Source organism: Lagopus muta, chromosome 1, assembly GCF_023343835.1.
Source record: "Lagopus muta isolate bLagMut1 chromosome 1, bLagMut1 primary, whole genome shotgun sequence".
NCBI lineage: Eukaryota > Metazoa > Chordata > Aves > Galliformes > Phasianidae > Lagopus > Lagopus muta.
The window spans coordinates 72597417-72610606 of NC_064433.1; positions in this window are offsets into that span (position 1 = coordinate 72597417).

Consider the following 13190-nt stretch of genomic DNA (forward strand, 5'->3'; position numbering starts at 1 on the left):
CTTTGTGAGACTTAAGAGGATGTTCATCATTCCCACTGCCTTCTCTCCAGCCCTAGGTGCATATCAAGTCCACCAGGCACCTTGAGTGAGAAGGAATATTGCTTCTTTTTTCCTTTTGGCTGGATGATTATTTTTAATGTTTTAATGCAGTGTCTACTGGGCACTGTGTTCTATGATGGTAGAATGCATTACATACCCCAGAACAATAAAGTAAGTATTCAGTGCGTTTCAAGACCTTTGCAAGAGGCTTCCAGCCAGACCAACATACTAAAACAGCCATTCTCCCATCTCTGGAAAACTGTAAGATTTGACCTTGGATTGCTCAGTTGCTCTGCAATGTCTGTTATCTCTGAGCTACCAGCTTAACTACAGTTCACTCAAATAGAAAAACCTCGTGAAAGTAAAAAAATTCTTTGCTGATCAACAGAATAAAATATAAATACAAAAAGTAAAATATAAAAATTAAAATAATAAAAATTAAAATAAATAAAATAAAAATAAAAAATAAAAAAATAAAAAAACCCACTCTGTTCAAGAGGATGATTAAAGGAATGCTAAGGGAAGCCTTTCAATGTGATGAATGAGAAAACTCTTATCAGACAGTTCCTACAAAATCTGTTCAAGCTTCTTCCTCCCTAAAGGCCTTTTACTCAGAAATCACAGAAATTGAGAAGCTAAAGCACAAGGCCTTCACACAGTGGAGCTTTGCTGGATACAATTACATGAGCTGATTTTGCAGTTAGTCTCCTCCATTCAGCCACATGCTTAAGACGAGTTCAGGGCTGGAGTTTTAGTACCTAGAGATTCCTTTAAACCTCTACAATTCTGTGATTCTGTGACATCAAATGTTTGCAGCTCTTCTAAAGAAAATGTAGAAAAGGTATATAGCATCCAGATCTAACAGCTCAAAATCCAAACTGGGCCTCAGAAGACTGATTCACTTCCTCAGTGTCAGCAGTGCCTCATGGCATCTTCTGCCAACATTTCCCCTTTCAATTTTATTTGAAAACCATGGGTTTTGAAACTCATTCTTGCAAAATTGAGACATAAAGCAAAAGAATGTTAGATTAATGTTACAACATAATTAAAGCTCCAATAGACACATGGTTTTGCAACAAGTATATGTGTACATCTCCTCACCATTCTAGCCCATACTTCCCAAATCTCCTTTGGACGGCAGATTGGTGTAGGTAACGTAAATGTCATGAAAAAGCAAACAAATGAGTAGATTCTTCCATGGTTCATTTGCATTAGCGTTGTGTTCAGTACACTCATCAGGTCACATCCTGCACCTGTACTCTGTATTCTCTTCTCTCTTCTCATTTAACTCTGTTCCAGTTTTTCTGAGTGAGGGGCTCTCTATTCCATGCGTATGTGTGCATGGAGGTCTAAATGCCAGCCACTGTCAAGGTTAAAAGAGCTATGAGCCTGAGGTGCCAGCAACTAGGTAAATGGAGGGAATGCTTCCTGTGCAGGTAGGCACATCAGTGTGTGCACTTGCCTGTGTCACACTGGACTAACCACAGATAGGATGAGGGGTTTGACAGCCACATATTTGTGCAGCCATCAGCAACCAGAGCATCTGAGAATCAGCAACTGGGGAGATAGGGGCATGTGGGGCTCAGCTACTTGGAGGCCATAGGTCTGGATCAACTATCTAGAGGCATACACAGTTGTTTGTGTATGCCTATGCATAGGGCAACAAGGAGGCTAGGGATCCAGAGGCAGCTACTGGCCACACTCAACATCTAAGTGAAGTTACTGGAGGGATCTGTAGTGCATGTGTTTGTGTATCTGTGCAAGGAAGTCTGAGTACTAGCAAAGTGAGTTTGCAGGCCTCAGTGGCTTTAAAGTCCAAGAATCAGCCACTGGAGAGATCAAAGATTGTTAAGGATGTTACTGGATAGTCAGATTGTGTAACAGAACATCAACTACTGAAGGGATATGTATCATATTATGTATATATACATACATATATTTTCCATTCTGGTCAGAGAAAGTAACAGGATGAGGCAATTTGTGTTGATCGTGTTTGCTCGAGTACTGTTTTCTGCCTCTGTTGATTGATAGGATCAGGTGTGTAGAGATGTATGTAGGTATTCAGTGCATGTGTGCCTACTGGGAATGCACACACAGCCTCACTGGACATGAGAACCAGAAGCTGCAGCAGCCTCAGTTCCTTCAGGTTGGATTCAGCAACCCCTAGCTCTCCAGAATCCTTTGACACCCCCCTACTCTGAATCCCTAAAAGCCTTCTCAGCTGATGTGTAACTTACAAGTCATCTGTCTTCCAGCTAAAATAGGTCATGCCCACTGCATACAATAAATACAAAGAGATGGAGAACTGATTTACATATGACTACAACTCTACAGAAGTGTGTAGGATCCTGATTCAGAAAGCAAGTATTTGTCTGACTGCAGTTAGACTTATATGCTCAGACTTAAAATTATGCTTATAATCAGATTTTATGGCAACAGGGATTGTCATGGCTGAGATGACAGGCAAGGGTGTTGTCCTCCTATCCGAAATGGACTCAGCATTCGGTCATGCTTCTAGCCCATGTTGGGTATATTTTGAAGTGCATGAGCAGGGCTTTCACTGGTAACACATCTGCCATGCAGCGAGGATGTGCAGCATCCACAGGTTCCCCAGCTTTTGGGACATGTGACAAGAGTGGCACCTTCTTTTATCCCTAATTTCAGCCAAGTTCAGCTTCTAATGCTATTATTTTTCCTGGATGCCTGCCATGGAGTTATCTCTAGATCTGTGTCTGTGATGGGGGACAGCAGGCCACAGGCCCACCAGCCCAAATAAGGGAAGGGGGAAGGGGGAAGAGGGCAGAGTTGAGCATGAAGAGGGAAAGAGAACAAAGAGGGAAATAAATTTTAAAAAAAAAACAAACAAATAACAGCAGCAATGATTTGAGGAGGAAAGTTAATCTACTAATTATAATAGCAGAAGTAAAGTTAATTGCAATTGAAGATAATAAACCAAATAAATGAGAATGGAGCTACAAGATATGGTTTAGTAGCTTGTGGTACTGGGAATGGGAGGGTGGTTGGACTAAATGATCTTGTAGGTCATTTCCAACCTTGCGATTCTATATTCTATGATTCTATGATTCTATGAGTGTCCAAAACTGAAGGCTTTATTCTAATGCTGAAGGCAAGACAGCTAGGGAGCACACTTTGCAGAGACAAGCAGTAAAAGAAGGGGGCATCTTGTGACTTGTGAGCAGTTTTTTTCCCCCCCTCCAAATGGAAAATGGACACAGAACAATTAGGTCATCTGGGAGATGTAGGTGCTCTTCTTTTCTGAGAACCAGGTACCTGGAAATATTGACAGTCCACAGAATTGGAGCATTCTTTAACTTCCAGTGCACTAAATGATGTTATGATGTACAATACCAATAACAACAAATCATAAAACCATGACAGTGGTCAAGCCATTCTCTGGAGAAAGCTGGATTTGAACATCTCCAGGCCAGAGTGGGCCACATCAAAGAGACTGATACAGTACTAAGTACAAACAAATATATATACAAAAGTAGGACATCTCTGCCAGGGAATAACAGTCCAGGCTGACTTCTTCCTTCCTCTTCAGTGCCTCCAGAAATGTTTGGGGGATATAAATCCAGACTTGACAGAAGGGCCTGAATCCAGGAAAAACTGTGGACTTTGGAGGCACCCATTAGAGTTCCCCTGTAACTAAAGTAGACAATGTGTCCACAGTCACTACGCTGGCTGCTGTCATTCTGGGATCACTAATGTTCCTGTGGTGCTGCACAGCTCTACAAAGCTCTAGAGAAAGTGCTACCATGCTGTTAGTACAGTGTGTGGGCACAGGCTGGAGTAAACTCTCAGAAGTGGAGAGGAGGCTTGAGCTAGGTAGACTAGAAAACTAGAAGGAGCTCTGGACCTCCTTCATTCTCTAGCTGCAATTCTTCTCCCACCCACATCTCTACGTTCAGTAGGTAAAGTGTTAATCAAAATGCTCGCTGAACCTCAGTAGGCAGAAAGAGATGGCTTAGTTGAACACTTCAGTTGCCTTGTATTAACTGACCCACCAGTGTTTGAGTGAAAGGCAGCAGCAACGAGCAGCAGAAGGTAAAGATATTTCAGTTGACAAGAGCGAGGAGAAAACTCAGTCAAGAGCAACATAGTTAACAGAGGAAGGCAGTGGACTCAGTACCCTTGGATACTTCCTGCTAGTGCCCTTTTTCCCTTGTCCCTTGCCATTCACCAACATTTTCAGCTTTCAGAAGAGAAGTCAGCAAGAATGTGTCAGTGCAAACTGTAAGCTGCATGGGCTGGTGATCAGATCATCACTGAGTGAAAGACACATTCAGTTGTGATGTTCAGAATCCTCAGGCCATGCACATAAAGGAAAGCATTCCCCGGTCTATCTTAATATCAACTAACCTCTCTATTTTTGAGTACTCAAGCTAGGGCATTTTAAGCAAGCTGGATCTCAGATGGGATTTTCTGCACTTTCTGCCAAGTCCACACGTATGAAGTTGAATGCATCTCAAAATTGGTGATAATAAGAATCCCAAGTCATCTGGGAAAGTGTGCATGGAAAAATACGAGGACACAGTTGGATTGCCACCTGTGTTCTGATCACACTAATGGTGATGCTTGCTGTCACAGGTAGATCTGTAAGTGCAACTATTCTCAATAAATAGCATTCTATCCAGTAATAAGTACTTGCACAATTACCTTCTTGCTGCATAAACCATCTCAATTTTTACAGTGGAATCATACGCAAGCCAGACCTGCCAGACACTTAGAAAAACAAAGCAAGACAAGAACAAAGGTGGCAAACACAAAGCAATCAGACAGAGGTAGGGATGGGTCAAGCTTGAGATGGCAACAAGAGTTAGCAGGAGATTTGTAAGAGGTTTTCACCTCCTCTATGTGTCAGCCAAACAGTCATAAATTATAACAGTCCAGGATGCATTAACATTCATCCCTGTGGCCAGTTCTTAAATTGGTTTCTCATAGTAGATTTCATTGTGCCACGAGCACAATTACTTGTCACAGCACTATTTTCATGATAGGTTATTTCACAGTAAGTTACAGCATTTGCATGTCTTCAGACATTTTGTAACATCAGGAGAAATGCTGGGCTAGAGGAGACAGCTGAACTTCCACATGGTATATGCCAGTTTACTTAAGAAGAAGCATTTTACTGCTGCTGGAGGAATGCAACAAAAGGTCAGTGCTGAAACCTCACTAAAGTGAATTGAACACACATTCCAGCTGCGAACATATGCTCACTTCCTGCTTGGTCAAAAAGGAAATTTCAGAGCTCTGCGCTGGAGGCATGTTCGCCTTGACACCACTCCATGCTGCCTGTCCAGTGCGCATCATAACAAGCTGTTCTTTAATCCTGCTTGGAATACAATATAAAGGATGCTTGGAATAGTTACACATTATCAATGGCAGAGTACTGGGCCATACGTATGGAAAAGAGCATGATAGCAGCAACAAGGATAACAAGAGGACAGTTGTTATACAAATGAGCTATATATGTGGTTTTATTTCATAGTTTCGTGTTCCTATCACAACCTGACACTGTCCAAGTCAGACTCATCTTTGGAGGAGATAAATTAACTCAGCTCTTGCATTTTTCTCACCTGTACCTTCTTCAAATGTTTAATCTTCTGGAGCTGCCCTGACCTTGTCAGTGTCAAAGAAGAATTCTGTGAATGAAGAATATACACAATCTTAACTGTGCTGTCAAAAAGTGTATAAGTGAAGGTCTTACAGCTAAAAAAGCTTCTGGCTGATATAGAACATGTTCCCATAACATCACTTGGTAAAGATAAGACTCTTGTCACTTTAATAGAATAAAATCTTAGTTTTCATATTTAACCACAGTCACTGTTAAAGCCATAAGTGGCTTTCAGAGTATTTTAGGGATCTGATCTTGATCTTCCATATGTTAGAAACCATCACAACAAATACCTTACACTATTGTTCCTAGTGAAGAAATAGCAAAGTGGCTGCAGCCTCAAATATAAAGCATTAATTTTACGTTCACATTTGCCACTGTCACAGTTATCTCTAGATCTATCTGTGTCCATGACAGGAGCACAGCAGGCACACTGACACAAAAAGAGTGGGGGGAGAAGGGGAAGGGAGGGAAAGGAATAATAATAATAAATAATAATAACAACAACAACAAAAAAAAAAAAAAAAAAAAAAAACACAAAATCCAGCAGCAGTGATATGAGGGAAGAAGTTTATTTACTAATTAGAATAGCAGAAATGAAGTTCATTGGGATTGAAACTAATAAACTAAACAAATCAGAGAGAAACTCCAAAGGCCTTACTCTGATGCTGAAGGCAAGACAGCTAGGGAGAATGCACTGCAGATGAGCAGATGGGAAAAAAAAGGGACATCTCATGACTTGCAAGCAGTTTTATATTTCCCTCTGAATGGAAAACACAAACAAAAAGTCCTCTGGGAGATGTATTTCTCTTCTGAGAGCCAGGTACCCAGAAATATTGGTAGTTCACAGAACTGTAGCATTAATTCTTTAACTCCCAGTGCACTACATGATGTTATGATGTGGAGCACCGAAAACAAAAATCAGAAAACCATGACAGCCACTCGTGTCAGAAATGACCATTTAAAGGCAGGCAAGGAGATAATCTTAAGTCAGAAAACATTGTAAAGCTTCATGATATTTAGAAAGAGGGCACGGATGTACTCGTTACTTACAGCCAGCACTTCACTGTCTCCCAGACTCCACTGAAAAATGGTGCTAGTTCTGAGGACTTGATGCACAGTAATTGGAAGATATTTTGACACAAAGATGGTTTTCCTTCGGAAAACTAGACTTGAAACTTCATGAAAATACACAATGGCTATGGTAATAAATTGGATTTAAACTGTAGGTTTATTAATCCCACGTTGTCTTTAGTTGTCTTCAGTCAGTTCAACTGTACAGTACAGTCATGGACAATCCCAATTAATAATCATTTAGTGAGTACAAACACCATGCCGCTTGAACAGAAGAATCCATTACTAGCATCAGATTGACAAAAAATGTAGGAAAAGTTGATACAATGAAGATAGCATTGCCATTCAGATGAAACCTGAAAAACACTTATGCAATCCAGCATCAAAAATAAACAGCCTTGCCGCTTCCAAGACGTGATCCCTGGCACCAGTACAGGCTGGGGAAGCAGCTGTGCTCTTTGAAAGATATTGGGAATCCTGGTTAAAAGTGAACTGAACTTGAGTGAGAAGCTATGGTGAGGAAGAACAACTACATCACACTGCAGTACCAAGAATGTAGCCTTTTAGCAAATCTGTTTTGTTCCCCACGATTTCTAAGATAAATTTCCACACATAACTGCAGATTTTGTTTCATAATCCTTAGTATCTTTGAGTACTGCATCATCACAGTTTCTGTTTCAAAATGATGTAGTTTTTCTCTTCCTCTCTTTCCGTTTTCACTTCCTGGGAAGAATTCTTCCCATTCCTAATGTCATTCAAAATCTGGGGAAAGAACTCTCTAATTCCTGCGTGGTCATTCTTTTATCCCTCACAATCCTGGGTGACTTGACAAACAAGCAAGTACTCTCAGAATTCATTTTATACATTTAAACACTTAAGGCGTACATACGCAGTACATTGCCATAGGTATTCATTCTTTTCCAATTCATTAATTTACACTAATGTTCCTCTGAGCACACATGATAGAATCCAGAGTGATCATACACTGGCTTATTTTACCTCATTTTTTCCACCATCACCTTCATCACTGAGACTTTTGACTGACCGTTAGCAAATTGGCAAATTTCCATTGCTTGCTAGGCCTTAATAAGCAACTCCCAAAACAATAGACATTAAAATCCAAGGAAAACATCCTTGCACCTCATGAAATGCAAGGACAAGTAGTCTGTTATGACTCCAGTGCTTCTTGTGAAGCAGAATTAAGGGAGAACAAGGCTGTTCACACACCAAGTAAAGCCAAAAAGTTTTAGCACTTATTGATTCCTTTTGCTAAGCTAATATGTTGGTCCTTAAACTAATATTCTGATCCCTATTGCTAAACAAACCAGCCTACGTCACCAACAAAGTACCCTTACAGAACTAAATCTTGTTAGTTATACGGCTTTAAACAGTAGAAAGAGAATCCCTGGAAATTATAACATAGTGTCTCCAAAATTTTAACAACTTTGCCTGATCCTTCCTTGGCCAACATTTTGAATACTTTCTCTCACTTCTTTTTTTTCCTTCTCTGTAACAACTATGGACACTGTTCTTAGACAACAATTTTCTCAGGAAAAAAAAAAAAAAAAAAAAGGATAATGGAATAATAATTTAAATTGATTACCTAATTCCTATGAAGACTATTATAACAAGTCTTCTATATCTGATTCTTTGCTAATGGTGTAAAATTCACAGGTTTGTATTAGAGTAGCTTTTTTTTTAATCTATTATTGTATTCTAATTCAGTGATTTCCACTCCTTTTCTAACTCCTGTTTTAAGTTCATTAATGTCATTGTCATTTAACCATTCACTGGATAAAGAGCTCTGCTGGACAGTAGTTCAGATGTACTAAGCAAATATTCTGCTGCATGATAGCCAAATGAATGAGTAGTTAGATCTTTGTTACTGTCCCTGCTCCTTGCTTTTTGTGTGCAAATACTCGTGCTTCTGCGTAGGAATAAAGCTTTGCTTATACCAGGGGCTAATTTATTTTTCAGATAGGAATTTTGCAGGTCATTGAACTAAGTGAATAGTTTTCTATAAAAAAAAAAAAACAACAACAACAACAACAACAACAACAAAAATCTAGCTTGAATCTTGAAAAGAAGCTAAAATCAAAATGTTACAGAAACTGTTGCTTTCTTATCCCAGTGCATGCTCTTTCCTACATAGCACCAAACAAAAGCATTCTTATCTCTACAACAATCATAGAATGATCAGTACTTTCCTTTTTCCGTGCATCCTTGGCATAGAAAACATCTATGTTGCAATCAAATTGGTCTGAGTAGCTAAACTCATAAGTCAAGGTTGATCTTATATTCTTGGTCCCCTGAAATGTCTATATAACGTATGAGCTTCTGTCATTTGTACCTGCCTGGAGGAAATCGGCACATGAAATCTCAGCGAGAGCCCTTGTTTTGGAATGGGAAGGTGATGTTCATTTTAAACTGCTTACTAAGTTATTTTCTCTTACCCATAGTCTCACATGTACCAAGACCTATGTGCCCAAGTGGCCTGGCCAGTGTTGGTATCTGTGACATGGAAGATGATGGAGGCCAGCTGTTACATCCTTAGTACATATCTTGGTTTCTTTTTGTGTGGTGATGATAATCTGGTTTTTGAACACATCTTTTATATATGCTCAGGGAGTCAGCAGTGGTAGTGAGGTAATACTTTTCTTCAGAAACTTGTTCGCATCAGCCTCTAACTATCTCAGGCAAGGTTGCTGTCCATTGTTTTTTTATTAATTGGTAGTATCTATTTGTTTACACATCTGTTTCATTTGTGGGCTAACAAGAAGAGGAATAACAAATGCAGGGTAGTATAACTGTTGTTATTGTCCTGTGATCAATGTTTAAGTCTTCTGCACTGTGATCCAATCCAATGTGGGCCTTCTGATCTTAGTGCCAACAACATACTAGTGGTTTTACTGCTGTTAATCAACTTCTTGCATACTCAGATAGACCATTTTCATAATCCCTGCTGTATTATTTTTTCTCCTGCTTTCATACAGCATTCAGATGTTCTGCCTGTAAAAGTTTTTTTGTTACAAATCTCTTCATGCTGGCCAACTCAACTGCAGAAAGCCCCATTTTCCTAAAGATGATATGATGTGGCCCCATGTTTATATCAGGGTTAAGAGAATTTTGTGGAAGTTGTTCAAAGCCCGCAATACTTGCCCTGCCACAACAGTCAAATTTCTACCCCCTTCTCCTCTTTTCCGCCATGAGCCTGGATATTCAGCGCAGCAAAGAGAACAGATTTAGTATGACTTTCTGCTTTTGAATGAGGGACTGCTCTTCCCAGGCCTTAAAATAGGCAGAGACGTTTAAGAGATTTGAAAATGGAACCTAGGAGCCTAGGTCATCGTGCATTTTTGAAAGACACACTCTGCATCTGTATCACATTACTGCTCAGCTGCTTGGCTTTTCCTGGAGTATCTGAAAGTGGATATGTGCTGCTGTGTTCTAAAGGGGGCTTATTTTAATATTGCACTAAAATACTGACAATGAAATCTTGTTACTTTAATTAGGTGGCAACTACTGCAATCTTGGATCTTGAAACTTTGAGTAAGAAAAGATTGAGTGCTGAGGTAAATTTCTACCAGCATGGACTTCACAGGATTTATTTTACTGTAAATGCTATTGCTGTCTTTCTTGATGTCTCCCAAATTTTGCTGGGCTCACAATGCCAGAACAATGTATATCTGAAAAATCAAAAAGATGCCTGTGTGTTTTCTGGAGATAATTAATTCACAGACTAAAAAGACAAAGCTTAACCAAAATGAAATATCTTTTTTTATATAAGGCTTTTCTAGTGCAATCAGGTGCTCTAGAACTTACACAAAAATTCTTATTCGGATCTCTTTGCTAATACACCAGAATTCAGAAACCTGCTGGCTGCAGATATATGGGATGGACTCATTTTGGTTCCAATTCAGAATTGCTGAACAACATAATATTCTGATGCAAACTTCAGTTCTCAACTGCACATCATTTTGTCTTAAGCTAGGTATCAAGACTCTGTGTCTTAGGACTGCCAGATATTCCAGTGAAATCACAATTTTTATCTATTGTGTAATTTCTGGATCAAGTGGAAGAAGTGCAGGTAATTTCTTCATCCTCCCCATACTGTATTCTGTCAGCTGCATATGCTTAGCAAGAAATTCTAAGTAGGAAGCTGTCCCTCGCTCTATTGGTCATAACAGGTCTCAGTAGTCACTTCCCAACTGGACTGACTAAATGCAAAAGCAATATATCCTAGAGACTTGAAAGAATTTATCCTAGTTTTTTGTAGTATCATCTAACAACTGTGTTTAACCCAAAACTTTAGCCCCTCTCACCTTCTTGCCTTCAACATTTTGGGATGTTATCAGCACAAGGGATGTATCAGCACATCAATTTTCAGATGCCATGATCAGTCTTTGTCTTTTTTCCTCTGTTCTACTGCAGGGAGAAATTCAGGAAGATCAAAGGTACCAGGACACAAGAGGGTACTTCCCACAAAGTGCTTCTTTCATTTGGGCCAACAGAGTGGCTTGGTGGGAATCTGTGGTGGCAGATATGTCAGCACAATTTAGAGAAGCTGTTTTAGTCTACGTACTAGCCTTGCTATAAGAAAACTGACAAAAGTGGTGGAAATCTGGGATGAAAACCAGCTCTGCATACTCTTGTGTCCACTATGTTCTGCTGCTCGTAGGATACTAATAAAGCATAAACTGCAAAATTATGCTTCAAAAATTTCTTAGGGGAATGCAAGCAACACTTGGAAGTAAATATTACAATACAAATTTTAAAGACAGTAATGTCTCTGAGAGATTAAGCTTTTTCTTTATAGGAGTCACACGCTTTGGGAATGAGCAGATCTTCAAACTGTACTATAAAACAACATCGGACGTCAATATCCTGCCCCTGCAACAGTGGCCATGAGACTTGTTTCCCATTTGCTTTCGCCTCCCACATAGGCTCTGTAGCTGTGCTGAAAGGCTGTGAAAAAAAACAATGGCACTCCTTGCTAAAAATTATATACAAACTTTGCATAGCTGAAAAATCATGAGACAAAATAAAAAGTGGTAGAGAAAGTGGTATGAAGATTTTCATTGTGAACAAAAGGCAGAAGATAACTTGAGTACTTGCTTCAAACAAGTCAGAGAGTTTCTCAAATTCTGCTTGATACAATCCCCTCTCAAGAGCATAATCAGTATTTCGTACATCACTGGCTCCGACTTCTCACCTTCAAGGTTGCCATCTCTTCCCTGTCACTCACAGTGCTTAGATTTGTGCCTCATATTACACTCCTGTCAAAGTGAAACTGAGTGTCACACCTGGTGTGCTCATTTCAATTGTACATCTAGGGACTCTTATTACTAATGCTGGGGCATCTCAAATGACACACGTTCTGTGCTATGAAAAAATGCCAGATATATTAGCAAAAGTATTTGCATAAAGCTCAGTAGTTTTTATTGACCTAGTGTATTAATGAGCCCCATAAAACCAATTAGGATGGGTGACTGATCATAGAATCTTTTGAGTTGGAAGGGACCTGTAAAGGTCATCTAGTCCAAATCCCCTGTAATGTACAGAGACATCTGATAGAATTCAAAGAATGAAAACAGCATCAGTGCAAAATGTAATCAATTAAGTTAGACAGTCTCAAGAAGAGGAAATGAAGATGCTCATAATTTACAAAAAAAAAAAAAGGAGCACTTGATCTTGACAAAAAGAGACTGTGAAACAGTAGGGAGGAATAGCCATTTCCTTCTCTCTAGTTCTTTAAAGCATTATGAAAGTCTTTGTCTTACAAATGTGCTGAGGTAGCTCTGAGAGGAAGGATTTCAATTTGTTTCCTTGGAGACTACAAGAGATACAGAAAGCACAGTAACACTATTTGATACAAAACACTATTTTTCATCATGGTCGCCAGCATATATTATGCATTTTCACCGACAATGAACAAGAACCTACATGCTGGGCTTGCCAATATCTGCATGGCTTTCCAGCACATGACTTGTCATTCACATCACTGTTGCCACTGCTGAAACACACCACACACCACCTCACTGCATTAATATTCACTATTTGGTCTCCACAAATGCTCAGCAAACATCAATGAATGTCAATAGATGCATTTTTTTTTTCTGCAAGCAGGAATTCAGTTACATGCTTCATATGTGATTCCGTAGAATCACAGAATCACAGAATCGTAAAATCATTTGAGTTGGAAGGAACCTTTAAAGGTCATCCAGTCCAACTCCCCTGCAATGAACAAAGCCATTTACAGCTAAATCAGGTTGCTCACAGCCTGGGACACCCTGAACTTGATTGTCTCCAGAGACTGGGGCATCCACCACATCTCTGGACAACCAGTTCCATGACAGATGCCATTTTGTCAGATTGCCTTTCTCCTGCCATCTGTCACATGGCAACAAAATGTACTGGAATATTGGTGGGAAAGTTCAAC